This window comes from Anabrus simplex, chromosome 14, assembly GCF_040414725.1.
Source record: "Anabrus simplex isolate iqAnaSimp1 chromosome 14, ASM4041472v1, whole genome shotgun sequence".
Taxonomy (NCBI): domain Eukaryota; kingdom Metazoa; phylum Arthropoda; class Insecta; order Orthoptera; family Tettigoniidae; genus Anabrus; species Anabrus simplex.
The window spans coordinates 98208004-98226717 of NC_090278.1; positions in this window are offsets into that span (position 1 = coordinate 98208004).

Genomic DNA, 18714 nt, shown 5'->3' on the forward strand with positions numbered 1-18714 from the left:
GGAAGTAAGGAGAAATTGAAGGAACTTACTAGAAAATTGAATCTAGCAAAGAAGGCAGCTAAGGATATCATGATGGCAAGCATAATTGGCAGTCATACAAATTTTAGTGAAAAATGGAAGGTTATGTATAGGTATTTTAAGGCAGAAACAGGTTCCAAGAAGGACATTCCAGGAATAATTAATGAACAAGGGGAGTGTGTATGTGAGGATCTTCAAAAGGCAGAAGTATTCAGTCAGCAGTATGTAAAGATTGTTGGTTACAAGGATAATGTCCAGATCAAGGGCGCCCATACCCGGGGGCAAGGTGGGGCCGCGGTCCCCCTCTAGCTTTCAGGGAAAGGCAAAAATCTAATGTAGTCAGGTGTTTTCCTTTCAAGAAAATGATTTAAAAGTCAGTATTACGTAGAAGTGGTAGTGCCATCCCCCACCAACAGGCAGAGGATACGTGTTATTCTACCCCAGAATACAAGTCGCCATTTATCTTCCAAAATATTAAAAATACTACAAAAGGAACTTGCACCCCATCAATGCAGTAATTAAAACTGAGAAGACTTTTCCTATTTGTGAAACTCACAACCTGACTTTTAACCCCATTTATCAACATACCATTGCCTGCTGTCCATCTCACAACATTTTCAAGGTCACATTGCAGTTGCTCACAATCTTGTAACTTATTTATTACTCTGCACAGAATAACATCATCCGCAAAACGCCTTACCTCTGATTATACTTGTTTACTCATATCATTTATATATATATATATATATATATAAGAAAACATAAAGGTCCGATAATACTGCCTTGAGGAATTCCCCTCTTAATTATTACAGGGTCAGATAACGCTTCACCTACTCTAATTCTCTGAGATCTATTTTCTAGAAATATAGCAAACTATTCAGTCACTTTTTTGTCCAGTCCAATTGCACTCATTTTTGCCAGTAGTCTCCCATGATCCACCCTATCAAATGCTTTAAACAGGTCAATCACGATACAGTCCATTTAACCTCCAGAATGCAAGGTATCTGCTATATCTTGCTGGAATCCTACAAGTTGAGCTTCAGTGGAATAACCTTTCCTAAACCCGAACTGCCTTCTATCGAACCAGTTATTAATTTTGCAAACATGTCTAATATAATCAGAAAGAATGCCTTTCCAAAGCTTACATACAATGCATGTCAAACTTACTGGCCTGCAATTTTCAGCTTTATGTCTATCACACTTTCCTTATACACAGGGCTACTATAGCAACTCTCCATTCTTCTGGTACAGCTCCTCCGACCAAACAATAATCAAATAAGTACCTCAGATATGGTACTATATCCCAACCCATTGTCTTTAGTATATCCCCAGAAATCTTATCAATTCCAGCCGCTCTTCTAGTTTTCAACTTTTGTATCTTATTGTAAATGTCATTGTTATCATATGTAAATTTTAATACTTCTTTAGCCGTGCGCGTAGAGGCGCGCGGCTGTGAGCTTGCATCTGGGAGATAGTAGGTTCGAATCCCACTATCGGCAGCCCTGAAGATGGTTTTCCGTGGTTTCCCATTTTCACACCAGGAAAATGCTGGGGCTGTACCTTAATTAAGGCCACGGACGCTTCCTTCCAACTCCTAGGCCTTTCCTATCCCATCGTCGCCATAATACCTAGCTGTGTCGGTGCGACGTAAAGCCCCTAGCAAAAAAAAAAAAAAAAAAAAAAAAAGGAAAAAAACTTCTTTAGCCTTAGTCTCCTCCTCTATCTGGACATTATCCTTGTAACCAACAATCTTTACATAATGCTGACTGAATACTCTGCCTTTTGAAGATCCTCACATACACACTCCCCTTGTTCATTAATTATTCCTAGAATGCCCTTTTTGGAACCTGTTTCTGCCTTAAAATACCTATACATACCCTTCCATTTTTCACTAAAATTTGTATGACTGCCAATTATGCTTGCCATTATGTTATCCTTAGCTGCCTTCTTTGCTAGATTCAATTTTCCAGTAAGTTCCTTCAATTTCTCCTTACTTCCACAGCCATTTCTAACTCTATTTCTTTCCAGTCTGCACCTCCTTCTTAGTCTCTTTACTTCTCTATTATAATAAGGTGGGTCTTTACCATTCCCTACCTCCCTTAAAGGTACAAACCTGTTTTTGCATTCCTTAACAATTTCATTAACCCCAACCCAGAGTCTGTTTACATTTTTATTTACCGTTTTCCACCGATCAAAGTTACTTTTTAGAAACTGCCTCATGCCTGCTTTATCAGCCAAATGGTACTGTCTAATAGTCCTACTTTTAAGACCTTCCTTTCTATCACATTTATTTTTAACTACGACAAAAACGGCTTCATGATCACTAATACCATCTATTACTTCAGTTTCTCTATAGAGCTCATCTGGTTTTTTCAGCACCACATCCAGGATATTTTTCCCTCAAGTTGGTTCCATCACTTTCTGAATCAGCTGTCCTTCCCATATTAACTTATTTGCCACTTGTTGGTCATGCTTCCTGTCGTTCGCTTTTCCTTCGCAATTTACATCTGGTACCTGTCTAAACCATTTGATAGGGTGGATCATGGGAGACTACTGGCAAAAATGAGTGCAATTGGACTAGACAAAAGAGTGACTGAATGGGTTGCTATATTTCTAGAAAATAGATCTCAGAGAATTAGAGTAGACGAAGCTTTATCTGACCCTGTAATAATTAAAAGACCAATTCCTCAAGGCAGTATTATCGGACCTTTATATGTTTTCTTATATATATAAATGATATGAGTAAAGGAGTGGAATCGGAGGTAAGGCTTTTTGCGGATGATGTTATTCTCTATAGAGTAATAAATAAGTTACAAGATTGTGAGCAACTGCAGCGTGACCTCGAAAATGTTGTGAGATGGACAGCAGGCAATGGTATGATGATAAACAGGGTTAAAAGTCAGGTTGTGAGTTTCACAAATAGGAAAAGTCCTCAAATAGGAAAAGTCCTCTCAGTTTTAATTACTGCGGTGATGGGGTGAAAGTTCCTTTTGGGATCATTGTAAGTATCTACGTGTTAATGTAAGGAAAGACCTTCATTGGGGTAATCAAATAAATGGGATTGTAAATAAAGGGTACAGATCTCTGCGCATGGTGATGAGGGTGTTTAGGGGTTGTAGTATGGATGTAAAGTAGACGGCATATAAGTCTGTGGTAAGACCCCAACTAGAGTATGGATTACCAGATTCAAGAACTGGAAAAAATCCAAAGAAAAGCAGCTCAATTTGTTCTGTGTGATTTCCGACAAAAGAGTAGTGTTACAAAAATGTTGCCAAGTTTGGGTTGGGAAGAATTGAGAGAAAGAAGAAGAGCTGCTCGACTAAGTGGTATGTAAGTCCCAACTGACGAGCCCAAGTTAGCGCACGAGGGCGAAACGCAGGCAACCAAGAATGAGTTAGCTGGAAAATTTATAATGTCCAATAAAGGACCATTAGAGTATATTGGTATTATAAATTTAATCATTCAGGACAAATATTTTAAGTTCCCTATGGGAATCAACATCTATATCATAAGTGGTATGTTCCGAGCTGTCAGTGGAGAGATGGCGTTGAATGACATTAGTAGACGAATAAATTTGAGTGGCGTTTATAAAAGTTGGAAAGATCACAATATGAAGATAAAGTTGGAATTCAAGAGGACAAATTAAGGCAAATATTCATTTATAGGAAGGGGAGTTAGGGATTGGAATAACTTACCAAGGGAGACGTTCAATAAATTTCCAATTTCTTTGAAATCATTTAGGAAAAGGCTAGGAAAACAACAGATAGGGAATCTGCCACCTGGCCGACTGCCCTAAATGCAGATCAGTATTGACTGATTGGTAAATTCTGATCTCCCGCTACAATCACATTTCTTTCCTTGTAGTTTCGTACATAGCTGATTATCTTATCAAATAATTCTGAATCTGTGTCAGTGCTACCCTTTCCCGGTCTGTACACTCCAACTACCCGGTATATCTATTATCTTTACAAATGAGCCTTACACCTAGAATTTCATGTGTCTCATCTTTCTCGGTACCTGATCCCAATCACCTTCAGAATCTTAAATAGCTTGGTCCAATCAACATTATCGAATGCCTTTTCTAGATCTACGAATGCCATGTACGTGGGCTTGTCCTCCTTGATTCGATCCTCTAAGATCAGACGTAAAGTCAGGATTGCTTCACGTGTTCCTACATTTCTTCTGAAGCCAAATTGATCTACTTCCAACTCAGCTTCAACTTGTCTTTCCATTCTTCTGTAAATAATACGTGTTAAAATTTTGCAGGCATGAGATACTAAACTAATGGTGCGGTAGTTTTCATACCTGTCAGCACCGGCTTTCTTGGGAATAGGTATAACAACATTCTGCCGAAAATCGGATGGGACTTCTCCTGTCTCATACATCTTGCACACTAAATGAAATAACCTTGCCATGCTGGTTTCTCCTAAGGCAGTCAGTAATTCAGAGGGACTGTCATCAATTCCAGGTGCCTTGTTCCTATTCAGGTCACTCACAGCTCTGTCAAACTCTGACCTCAAAATTGGGTCTCCCATTTCATCAGCATCAACAGCCTCTTCTTGTTCCAGAACGAAATTATCTACATCTTTACCTTGATACAACTGTTGGATATGTTCCTGCCGTCTTTCTGCTTTGTCTTCTTTCCCTAGAAGTGGCTTTCCATCTGAGCTCTTAATATTCATACCTAGATTTCCTGTCTCCAAAGGTTTCCTTGATTTTCCTGTATGCAGCATCTACCTTTCCCAGGACCATACAACCCTCGACATCCTTGCACTTCTCCTTCAGCCAGTCTTCCTTAGCTACCTTGCACTTTCTATCCACTTGATTCTTTAATCGCCTGTATTCTTTTCTGCCCCTTCATTTCTACCATTCTTGTATTTTCGTCGTTCATCAATCAGGTCTAGTATCTCCTGAGTTATCCACTGATTCTTAGTTGATCTTTTCTTCCTTCCTAACATTTCTTCAGCAGCCCTACTTACTTCATTTTTCATGACTCTCCACTCTTCCTCTATTGTTTTTCCTTCAGCCTTTTCATTTAGCCCTTGTGCAACATATTCCTTGAAACAATTCCTCACACTCTTTTCTTTCAACTTGTCTAGATTCCATCTCCTTGCATTCCTTCCTTTCTTCAATTTCTTCAACTTCAGATGGCATTTCATGACCAACAAGTTATGGTCACAGTCCACGTCTGCTCCTGGGAAAGTTTTGCAATCCAACACCTGGTTTCTGAATCTCTGCCTAATCATAATGAAGTTTTTTTGATACCTTCAAGTGTCTCCAGGTCCCGTCCACATATACAGCCATCGTTTTTGGTGTTTGAAACAAGTATTGGCAAGGTTTAAATTATGATCGGTGCAGAATTCAACCAGCTGACTTCCTCTTTCATTCCTTTGTCCCAATTTGAATTCTCCTACTGTATTACCTTCTCTTCCTTGGCCTACCACTGCATTCCAGTCTCCCATCACAGTTAGATTCTCGTCACCTTTTACATATTGTATTAAATCTTCTATCTCTTCATATATTCTTTCGATTTCCTCATCATCTGCTGAACTAGTAGGCGTATAGAACTGCACTATTGTGGTGGGCATTGGTTTGGTGGCTATCTTGACGACAATAATTCTTTCACTATGCTGGTCGTAGTAGCTTAGCCGCTGCCCTATTTTCTTATTCATTATTAAACCAACTCCTGCATTACCCCTGTTTGATTTTGTGTTGATAATTCGGTAGTCGCCTGACCAGAAATACTGTTCCTCCTTCCAATGTACTTCACTTATACCAACTACATCTAACTTTAGTCTATCCATCTCTCTTTTCATATTCTGTAACCTACCACAACAATTCAAACTTCTAACATTCCACGCTCCAACTCGCAGAATGTCAGTATCCATCTTCCTGATGATCGCCCCCTCTCGTGTAGTCCCCACCCAGACATCCGAATGGGGGACTAGTTTACCTCCGGAATATTTTACCCGAGAGGAAGCCATCATCAGTACATTATTCATACAGAGAGAGCTGCATGTCCTCAGGAGTTAGTTACGGCTGTAGTTTCCCGTTGCTTTCAGCCGTGTCGCAGTATCAACAGAACTAAGCCCTGTTGAGTGTTATTACAAGGCCATATCAGTCAATCATCTAGACTGCCGCCCTTGCAACTTCGGAAAGGCTGCTACCCCCCTTTCGATGAACCATTCCTTAGTCTGGTCTCTCAACAGATACCCATCCGGTATGGTTGCACCTGCGGCTCGGCTATCTGCTTCATTGGGACATGCAAGCCTCCCCACCGCGGCAAAGTCAAATGGTTCGCAGGGGAGGTATTATTATTATTATAATTTTATTATTATTATTATGATCATCATCATTCATCTAAAAGTATCTTGGTGCTGGTCAGTGAGAACTCGACCAATTGTGGTGGGGAAAGAGACTGCGGCACAGCCCTGCCAGAGTAAAATGTCACAAAACGCCACTGGATCTTTCCTACTTTCAAAAGCTTCTTCGTTCCACACTATCACCGGGCCAGCAGCCAGCAGCTTCCATACTGTCACAGTGAGGGCTCGGTCAGCACATAAAGCAAAACACTTTGAACTTTTATGAGAAATTATTCAATGATATCTAACCTTGCAGTATTGGTGAGGTTGTTACCATCCGCCTCGTGCTGCTCAATACTCCTCTGATTATTTTATTTTTTGTTCTGTTTGTACAAATGATTCATATATTGTAATACAGCATCATATTCAGCTTTCAGTGATTAAATGTTATATCTTCTCAGTCAATATGTCATGTCACGGACTACTTTCCAATAGCGCCTTTTATTTCTCATCATAAGGTCCCATTTTCTGCCATCCTCATGCGTCGTTGAAGTGGAGCATTTAAAATGTGTTTGGAACTCTATCCTGGCTACAACTATCCCCTAAAATCATATTTTTTCTAGGCCATCTTTCCTTATAATGTATTCGAAGAACTTGGCAGCATACTTGCAACTGATTAGTTCCCATATCAGTTGATGAGGTCCAGCAGTCTGATGTGTACAGAGAGCACTTGGGTCAGTGCATCATCAACCTCTCTAAGCTTCGCTTTTACTGGTACTTTTTCTTTGATTACTGACATCTTCAACTCTGTATCTGTTTAGTAAATTCAATATTTTCCCCTCTGAGGAACCAAGTAATGTGGAGTCATCTGCTCCAGTCTTGATGGCTCCATTGCTTCTTCATTATCCACTCACAGCCTTGTTGTATGCCTTTCCTTGTCTAAATAGGGTCCTTAAATAAAGGATTCAAATTCTCCATCAGTTCATGGCTAACTTTCACTTTTCCTTTGTTTCTGTCACAGTGAGGTCTGACTAGGCTTAACACATGGTGTGATACTCTTATTTCAAGAAATATTGTCCTCATGTTCTAATAATAATAATGCTATATGTTTTATGTCTCACTAACTACTTTTATGGTTTTCGGAGACGCCGAGGTGCCGGAATTTTGTCCCGCATGAGTTCTTTTATGTGCCAGTAAATCTACCGACATGAGGCTGACGTATTTGAGCACCTTCAAATACCACCGCACTGAGCCAGGATCAAACCTTCCAGGTTAGGGTCAGAAGGCCAGCGCCTCAACCGTCTGAGCCACTCAGCGCGGGCCTCATATTCTGTCATTGGATGAAGTCATATGTTTCACTCCAATGAAACATATAAATGCTGTGATACTGAATTCTCTGTAACTTTTCAATTATCTGATATATACTCAAGATCTGTTCATGAATCCCTCCTGTTCTTGAGATATTTGTGGCAGCAAGTACAACTTACAACATTACTTTGCTGGGTAGGGTAGGAATGCAGACTGCCATTGTATAGAAGGCAGTAACTGCACAGTTGGGATTGTGAAAGTGTGCCCTTCACTCCCCTATTTTAGTTGTTTAGTAAGAGTTGTGCCCCTCAGCAGGATTGTAGTGAACTTCCTCTAACAACTACGGGACAGTATAAATGAGGAGAACCTGGGTGATTGTAATGCCGAAGTAAGACTAGGTACAAGTGGATACGAAGGAATTATGGGGTCTTTCAGATATGGGACATAGAATATGCTTTCTTCTTTTTCTTTTTTTTCTTTTCTTTTTTTTGTTAGTTGCTTTACGTTGCACCGACACAGATAGGTCTTATGGCGACTATGGGACAGGAAAGTCCTAGGAGTGGGAAGGAAGCGGCCGTGGCTTTAATTAAGATACAGCCCCAGCATTTGCCTGGTGTGAAAGTGAGAAACCACGGAAAACCATCTTCAGGGCTGCCGACAGTAGGGCTCGAACCCACGATCTCCCAGATGCAAGCCCACAGCTGCGCGCCTCTACTCGCATGGCCAACTTGCTCGGTACATGGAATATGAAAGGAGAACTTCTACTTGATTTGTGCTTAAGTAATAACTTACTGATAAAGAACACATGGTTCCAGAAGAAAGTAGAGTGACTAGCAGTTTCAACTTCTACAACCTCAAAAGACATCTGCTTCGGGATAACAAAGATAACTCTGTATAAGTTATACTTTGTGCCCATTCTCACATATAAAAACAGTACATTGAAAGTATTGAATTACAAAAACCAATGAACATAAATTTATTCTGGAAGTTTATAAAAAAAGACAAAAGAAGAAACTGGAATAAAAGTACAGTGAAGAAGTTAGATGGTAGAGTATGCAATAATAATGAAAGTATTGGGAATTGTGATGCAGAATATTTTTCTAAAGTGAACTCATAAAATACTGCATCATACAATCAGTTCTGTTCAAATGGTAACTCAAACGCTCAGTTAGATATGCTTTACTTGAGTAAAAGAACTGTCTTTGAGATCAAGAAATCAATAACAAAACTCAAGCCTGGGAAATTGACAGGACCAGATGGTATTCCTCCATTTATTTTCAAGGGATGCAAAGATCAGTTACTGTAGCCATTGGCAAAATTGTTCAATATGATTGTTAGGTCTTTCATTTTTCCTAATGCCTCAAAATATTAGAAAACTAGCTGATGTACCCCTGTTTCGCAACGGGATTCTCAGAAAGACTGACTTTGTGCTTTTCGTAACTGAAGTCAACATAGGTCATTACAGAAACGTCAGTAGGAATGTAGCGATTCAAAGCCACGTTATCATTTAAACACTCAATCAAATTAAAAACTGCACATTTTTTCACTTTTAACAAACAGTACTACGGTGCCAATCTAACAGTCCAAAGTTCTAGAACTGGAATGACCAGGTTGCAGTCAGCCGTTAACACTGCTCTGCCATTATTCCATTAAATATGCACATTTCTCATTCCAATCAGTGCCTCAGAGTAGGGACTGAATAGCTCAAATGCTATGATGAATCAGGGTGTTATGTACCAGTAGTATCGGAAAATTTATGAAACAGAGGAATAGCATGCTAAAGAAGAGAGTTTCCTAACTCCCCAGCTACTTCACACCAATATTCAGGCAGGCTGTTACATACGGTAGGACTGAGCGAGTTGGTCGTATGGTTAGGGGCGCGCAACTGTGAGCTTGCATTCGGAAGATAGTGGATTCGCACCCCACTGTCAGCAGCCCTGAAGATGTTATTCCGTGGTTTCCCATTTTCACACCAGGCAAAAGCTGGGGCTGTACCTTAATTAAGGCCGAGGCCGCTTCCTTCACAATCATAGCCGTTTCCTATCCCATAGTCGCCATAAGACCTAACAGTGTTGGTGCGACGTTAGCCAAATTTTAAAAAAATTCTTGGTACGCAGCTGTAATCCTATCTATCGGAGATGAGTGGCAACAGAAGACAAAGCACATCACAACAAACAATGGTCAATGTAATGTTATTGTTGATCAATTTTATGAGCTTTCTAAACTGTAGGCCTTCACATTTAGTTTTCTTTTGACTCTGTGATATTGGGGCATGTAATGAAAATATTTATAGCATAGACTGTAGTTCCTTATTCTACGCCTTTACATACCGATTTTCATTAAATCCTGTTTACCCATTTCCTTGTGACTCGGCGCTGATAAGGACTTAGTAATAAAAATCCAAATTATGAATATCTCTGATCATAGCCGTATGGTAACAATGTGTAAGACATAAATGATCAGAAATATAATACTATATAACTTTAGTTATGTAGTATTTATCGATATGACCACTAATAACGTAAATATTTGAGAATTCCATTGTATGCCTTCCCATGAACTACCATTTCACTCAGCGTGAGTAAAATGATTTATGGCCTAGATCATAGCGACTTATTCCCTGACTTTGCATACCGATTTTCATAGTATTCTCTTCTGCCGTTTTCTCGTGATGCGTGTACATACATACATACAGACAGACAGAAATTACAGAAAAGTAAAAAGTGAATTACCTTGTTACTGTGGGCATGACTGATACAGAAATACCATCCTTTTTAAATTCTGAGCAATGTACAGAAGAAACTCTTATTTTATATATATAGATTATTCCTATTCCCAAAACGTGATCTTGGCTTAATCAGTAACTATATGGTCAACTCCTCCTGCAAAGCTCTTTGAAAGTAATCTTTTTGAACGTATAATGGTTCATGATTTTTCAACATGATTTCATGCATTCTACCACCACAAATTGGTCCCATAGAAATAACCATTGGCTCTGCATACCTCCCATATGACTCAACTAATCTGCCCCCATCAGAAGAGGTTGAGAACCTGATTTGCAATGCAAAGATGAAAGAAACCTAGTCCTTGAAGCAGATGCAGATTCACACCACACGGCATGGGGCAGCATGAACTGCAATGCAAGAGGTGAATCTTTACTAGAGTTTATTACTGGAACTGAGTTGACGATAACTAAACCTAGGAAACAAGCCTACATTTATGAATAAAAATCGTAGGGAGGTAATAGACATTACACTAAGCACTACTCATATTGCAAACTTTATTAAAGACTGGAAGATCTGGAGGAACCATCATTGGCAAACCACCAGCACATCCAATTTGCAATAGATGCGAGACTATGTGGAATTGAGATGTACAGAGACCTGAAAAGAACTAACTGAGAGAAGTTTTAGGGAAGGCTGTACAAAATATTCCAACTAACGTGAGAGAACAGAAAGAATTGGATGAGGATGGATACTCGTTAATGCCCTGACGAACCTCTTCAGAACAAGTCTAGTTTTAGGGTACATGCCAAAATCATGGTCTGAAGCTAAAGCAGTATTCATACCTAAGCCTGGAAGGGCAAACTATGCCCAAGCCAAAGCATACAGACCATTATGTTTAACCTCCTTCATGCTGAAAGCAATGGAGAAAATTCTGGATAAATATATCAGAAGAACGGTGCAACTGAACTCAACGTTACATGAAAATCAGTTTGCATATAAATCTGGCATATCCACTGAAGTAGCACTCCACCAGTTGGTTTGTAAACTAGAGGAAAGCCTAGAATATAAAGAAATTACACTGGCAGCATTTCTAGACATAGAAGGAGCCTTCAGCAATACAGCCTATGACTCTATGATCAAGGCATTGGAAAAGAACAGAGAGAGTAAAACCGTCATCAAATGGATTAAATCCACGTTAGACGGAAGGAAGATAAAAGCAACCCTGTTTGAAGAAATGCTGACGGTTAGGGCCACCCGAGGCTGTGCTCAGGGAGGAGTTCTTTCACCTCTGTTGGTGAACAAAATCGTAGCTATGCTCAACGAACAGGGTTTCTTTACACAAGGATATGCAGATGACCTAATGATTGTGGTACAAGGTAAGGTGATGAGTGAGGACCTGATGCAAAGATCACTCAACCGTGTGGAGAACTGGTGTCGGGAAGAACAACTATCAATCAACCCGAACAAGAGAACTCTGGTCCCTTTTACAAGCAGGAGGAAATTAGAGGGAAAGAGATCACTGAAGCTCTTTGGGCAAGATATATATGTGGAAGAACAGGCACTGCACCTAGGTGTAGTGTTAGATAAAAATCTAACCTGCAATCCACATATAGAAAGGAACATAACCTGGGCCAATAACTTGCTGTATGCATGTACAAGAGCTGTTGGGAAGACCATCAATGGTAATGTGGATATACACAATGATCATTAGACAGTTGTCCGACTCGTTGGCTGAATGGTCAGCGTACTGGCCTTCGGTTCAGAGGGTCCCGGGTTCGATTCCCGGCCGGGTCGGGGATTTTAACCTTCATTGGTTAATTCCAATGGCCCGGGGGCTGGGTGTTTGTGCTGTTTCCAACATCCCTGAAATTCACACACCACACATAACACTGTCCTCCACCACAATAACACGCAGTTACCTACACATGGCAGATGCCGCCCACCCTCATCGGAGGGTCTGCCTTACAAGGGCTGCACTCGGCTAGAAATAGCCACACGAAATTAATTAGACAGTTGATGGCCTATGCTGCAATCATCTGGTGGCAGAAAGTAAGTTAAGGAAAAGTCAGCAGTAGATTGGATAGCCTACAGAGGATGGCATGTATAGCCATAACTGGGGCTATGAGAACTACGCTGACAGAAGCCTTGATGATGATGATGATGATGATGATGATGATGCTTGTTGTTTAAAGGGGCCTAACATCCAAGGTCATCGGCCCGACAGAAGCTTGAATACTTTATTAGACCTCCCATCACTAAGAAATTTCATAAAAGGATAGGCTAGAAGGAGTTCGTATAGATTGGCACGGTCAAAGTGCTGGAATGCACAAAGACTCAATCTTGGACACTGTAAAATTAACAGAGTAATAACAGAGGAAGTTCTACACATGCCTTCTGATTACTGTATATGATACCAAAGTACAACTTTGAAAAACCGTTTGAGACCCAGATAATAAAAAAAAAGAAGACTGGGATATCAACAAATGGAATACTGAAAAAGAAGCTATAGTGTGGTGGACTGATGGTTCAAAGACTGTGGATAGCACTGTAGGAGGGATCAACGGGGGAAGACCTGAGAGATCAATCCAGATGAGCCTGGGCAAACACACTACAGTCTTTCAAGCTGAAATGATAGCTATCACAACATATCTTGAAGAAAATCTGAAAATGAACCATAGGAATTAGAACATTTTCACTTTTACGGACAGCCAAGTGGCCATTAAGGCACTAGAAGCAGTCCGGATAATATCCAGAATTGTCTGGTATTGCCATTCACTTCTTCTGAAGCTCTCAAAGTACAACATTGTCAAAATAATATGAGTACCAGGGCATGCAGGTATAGAAGGAAATGAAAAAGCAGATAAACTGGCCAGAAAAGAGGCAGAAACACATTTTGCAGGCCCAGAACCTGTATGCGGGGTTTCCTATGGACAAGCCCGACACTACAAAGGAAAATGGGTACAAAAGAAACAAATGGGGAACTGGAAAAACACTCCAGGATGCAGGCTTGCAAAGGAACTGATAAAAGGATCAAACAAGAAGCATACTAAAGAACTGTTGAAACTCAGCAGAGAAAATATAAGATGGGTAGTAGGATTGTTGACAGGACACTGCCATCTGAACAAACACCTACATAGAATTCGAGTAATAAGAGACAATATATGTAGGAGTATCCAGCAGAATAGCTCGACTGGTTCTGAATGTGTCGAAAAGGTACAGAGTGCAAATTGTACAAGTTTATGCTTCCACTTTAAGCCATACAGATGAAGAAGTTGAGTCCTTTTATGAGAGCCTTGAAATAATGTGTGAAAAAGGAAGGGATTGTCATTTCCAACTGATTATTGGTGATTTTAATGCAAAAGTCGGCACCTATAAACTTGGCGACTCAGTGGTGGGCAACTACGGGATTGATGACAGGAACGACCGAGGGGAGAAACTAGTCCAATTTGCAGAATATACCAACATGCCAATAATGAAGACGTTCTTCAGTTTTCCTTCTGGCTTGCCACAGGAATAAAACAAATTTCCAGATTTTAAGAGGAGACAGTCTTCTCCTTTCCAACGTATTTCACTTAGACCAACAATACTCCAGTTGATCTTCCCAAGTTGTTCTTCAATCTCTTCTAGTCTGTCACTACCTAGCAATGAGCAACAGTTATAGGTACAGACATTCAATATTTGAGGTTTCTTTGTAATAGGTCTTTGTTTCTGAGACATCAAAGCTGCTCCCACCCGGAGATCCGATTGTGGGAATATTTTAACTCCGGAGAATTTATTAACATAGTGAGACAAGGTCTTTCATAGTGCATTGGCACTGCCGGTGGGTACATTTAGCCTACGCAGTGGCCTCCACGCCATGCGTCTTGGTAGGTGTGCTAGGTACCAACTGACGAGCCCAGCCTAGCACACTGGGGCGAAACACTGGCAACCAGGAGTGAGTTAGCTGGAAAATTTATAATGTCCAATATCAGACCAACTATATTGGTATTAGCTCCGTGTTTGGCCGTTGCCTACGAGATACTTCCGCCAAGTGCCGCTAGAGTTCTCTTTACTGAGCTGTCTTGCCCGCTCATTGCAACACGTTCCAGTACGAAAACGTAAGAAATTTCATTAAAACTAGCAATTTCAGAAGACATGAAACAGATGTGGGATAAAAATATAGACAAAGAGCAGTTGTATCACTTACTTTCTACAAGGTATTTCTTACACTTTGCTTAAACGAAATGAGTAATTCATGAAAGAAGCAGAGAAGTCTATGAGCGAGTTTGTCACTTCTTCCCGTTTTCGCTAATTCTTTCTCAGTGTATCTGATAAAGTGATCGAGATTGCGGTTTAAAATAACTTTGGGTTTAATCACCATCTTATAAATTATCAACTATCCTACCTTTTCCTCCACACATCTGATGTTGCGACATTCGTATTGAAGCCGCTGTTTGGAGAGCAATGTTATGCCCGTTTTGCCATAAGTATATAATTTTTCAGCATCTCCTGATGTGGTACAGTACAAGGATATCAAATATGTAGCCGGTAGGTGCTTTCCTATGCTAGAAGACGCAAATATTTAGCATCGTTTCTCCGTATTTCACTTTTTCTTCCCGTAAGATTCAGTTTGTTCTAACAGGAATAAAGCTCCTAAATGATCATTTGTACCATTATTATTTCTATTTGGTTTACTTTTTGCTCAAGTTCAGATACCTTCAATCATTTTTCTGATTTCATTACCGTATCCTCCTTCTCAATATAAAGACTGGTTTCCGTAATCTGGCATTTGAAATCTCATCAATATATATTTAGATTTAACAGAGATACTCGTAGCCTTTCCTTGACATAGAAACGAGACTTGTAGGTACTTCTTTGTTGTTTGTGAGTGACGTGGATCAATTATATGCTGAAGACCGAGCTCAATAGCTGCAGTCGCTTAAGTGCGGCCAGTATCCAGTATTCAGGAGATAGTAGGTTCGAACCCCACTGTCGGCAGCCCTGAAAATGGTTTTCCGTGGTTTCCCATTTTCACACCAGGCAAATGCTGGGGCTGTACCTTAATTAAGGCTATGGCCGCTTCCTTCTCACTCCTAGCCCTTTTCTGTCCCATCATCGCCGTAAGACCTATCTGTGTCGGTGCAACGTAAAACAATTAGCAAAACAAATATATGCTGAAGATATGGTATGTTCATCGTTACCTGAATCAGAAAATTTACTAAATTTTGATGGCAATACCGGTACGTCATTTCTTGGAGCTGGAGCCTTCCTGCATTTGACATTTTTTCTGTTGTGAACAGGATATACACTAAAAACAGAAGGAACTTCGTTGGGGAGAATTCGCTTGATTGATATGCTTAAGGCCGGTCTCCACTGATTAACGTTTAACAGCAACATGTTAAATTTAACATGTTACAATTGACATGTATATTGTGTTTGTGTCTTCCAATTGACTTTGCATGTTAACTCAGAATGTTGAGGTTAACACTTTTAATATGTTGGCGTGTTTTTCGCTCCAAGTGGAAAACATGTCAAGTCAATTCGTTGTTCTTGAGATGTTGGCACAGCCTCGGCAACTTCCTTGCCGTTTCCATGTCAACAGATAGCCAAACGGCGCAAACGATGTTCTTCTCGAGTAGTAGGACTATAGTTACAACACTCCGCAACACTCATTCTCTTTGTTATAAGCTACAAATACAGTACCGGTACGCACACGTGTGTCGTTCTCCTGCACTATACTGAAATGTATAGTATAGTCAGAAATGGAGTGGAGCAATTTTACTTTGGACTTAATTAATGATGTAAAAGAAAGGCCTTGTTTGTGGTATGTCTCATCAAAGGAATGCAGAGATAAAGCAAAGAAAGCCGACAGTTTCCAGGAACTCTAAATTATCTATAATTGTTCCCGGGAGTGGATTGAAAAAAAAACTAGCTTCCCTCCGCTCCCAGTACAGTCGAGTATTGCAAAAATATCAGAAGTCGGGTGCGAGAGCGGACGAAGATTATACTTCAAAGTGGTTTGCTTTTTTAACAATGAGCAGGATGAGGGGAGGACATGTGTCTAATAAAACTGCATTTCTAAGTCATAACAAGAAGCAACAGTGGCACTAACAAAGTGCCAAATCCTCTTCACCTGAGTCCATTGTCCTTATTTGAAAATACTAGACACCACCTAAATGTATTATCACAAATTGATATGATGAACTACTTAGGTCCTATATATAAACAAAGAAAGTCAAGTTTAACATGTTTATTAAGTGTGGACACAATGTTAAATGAAACAGTATTCAACATGTTGATGGTGTCACCAGTTAACATTTAACAATTATAACATTTAACATGTTGTTGTTAAATGTTAATCAGTGGAGACCGGCCTTTACACTGAAATTGAATGTATTAAAATGCAAGCTACATACTCGTGCCTCGAAATAGCTTGCCTGCATTTCTCTCTTAAACTGCACTCGGAACGAAAATTATGGAACGTCACATTTTCTTGCTTTTTAGTGGTATCCGAAGTACATAGAGGTACACAACAGTGCACCTTCTTCTTGACCTCACAGACACTCACCGACAAAAACAATACTCACAATAAATTGCATAAAATACTGACTTTCCCATCCGATGCAAACACATTGTCTTTACTTTCATCGGTAAATACTACTGCTTTGCGGTGCCGTAAAATGGGGTGAATAGGAACATGGGGGTGAAAGGGAACACATAGTAGGGAATTTATTTTATGGAAGGTTTTCACCGTATGTAAAGCAGTTCAGTGGGACTTTTTTCACCCATATGTTTCCTATCCTTATTTCCCGCCATTTCAATGTGCTCTGAAAGGATAACAATAACTTGTAGCAACAATAGTGCGCAATAATGTATCCTTGTATTTTTTGGAGCTATTAAAGACCATAGAATCTTCTTCTGGATTAGAAAATAGTGTGGACCTAAGTGCTTTTAATGTCTAGAATAAGTAACTATGCCATTTTGTGATACAGTTAAATATAATTTTTCCATGACATATAACCACACTTTTCTATGTAAACACTATGGCAGAATTAGTAAACAACATCATTGAAAAATGGGGTGAATGGGAACACATAGATGATATGTAAAATGAAGGTTAAATGTGAATATTGTCTTCATATAAATTCTATCCCTTATTTTATCTGTATTCCAGTTGAACAAGAAAGATGCCAAGGCAATACACACAAGATCAGAGGGGCAAAATCCACAAGAAACACCCTCCGGAAACAATTTCTGTTGCATTAGAGGATATTAAAAGAGGATTATCATCCAGAAAATGTTCAGAGAAATATGGCATTCCTACAACAGTGTTTTACAGACATATTAAATGTAGTAAAAGTGAAGGAAGAATAGAAATGAAGCCAAAAGGTGGACAGACATTGTTTGGTGTTGATACTGAAAAGCATTTGGTTGATCAGCTGGTGACGTGTTCTTCCTCTGGTTATCCATTTGATGCATACGACCTCGGATGTATTGTTAAGGCTTGCCCTGATAGAAGGGGAGTCGCTGTGAAGAGGTTCACAAACAATATGCCAGGTGATGACTTTGCACACAATTTCCTTAACCATCACCGAAATGTTTTATCTCAATGAATGTGTCAAAAGAGAACAGAGACCGTATTTTAAGTCGCTTGTCCCGCTCATCAGCAGAAGAAACAGTGGACGATGTTGAAGGAAACAATGGTATCACTGATGACTGCATTGTTTCTGTACTCAATGATATGAGGTTCAATCCTGGGGCAGTAAGAATTAGAAAGAGAAAGCTAAACATTCCTCCTGGTCAGAGCGTGTAAGCTGACGACTTGGAAAATGATACCGGGAAGGGCATCTGTCAGATGATTACCAGCAGCACAAGGAGATCTCAAAAGAAAATGATGTTCCCACTGATAAACATGCCAGTAAAAGAAAGTTGTCCATCCCAACCAAAGAACGCCAGAATCAGAACTCTAAATCACACCTAAGGCAGGACTGCAACAGTGAACCACATCTGGATGAAGAAATAATGAGAGGTGTGTATGTAAAGAAAGCATGAATTGAAGAAGGTGACTGCGTTATGGTAGATTTTTCTTCTCCATCCACATCATAATCAAATCACCAAAGTTCTACTAAGCAATCCTATTTCATTGAATCAGTCATCAGCGTTGACAATGCATGCTTCACAGTAAAGATTCTGAAGTATGTGCCAACTAAAGTTGATAGCGGACACATTTTTATGTGGCCCAAACATGAAAATATCTGTGAAACTGATAAGTGAAGTGTTGTTGTCGTGGTAAACCACCCTAAGCTTTTGATAAGAGGACTCATCAAATTCGATGTAATTTCCATGAATGGCAAATTTTTGTAACACGTTTTAGGATGACA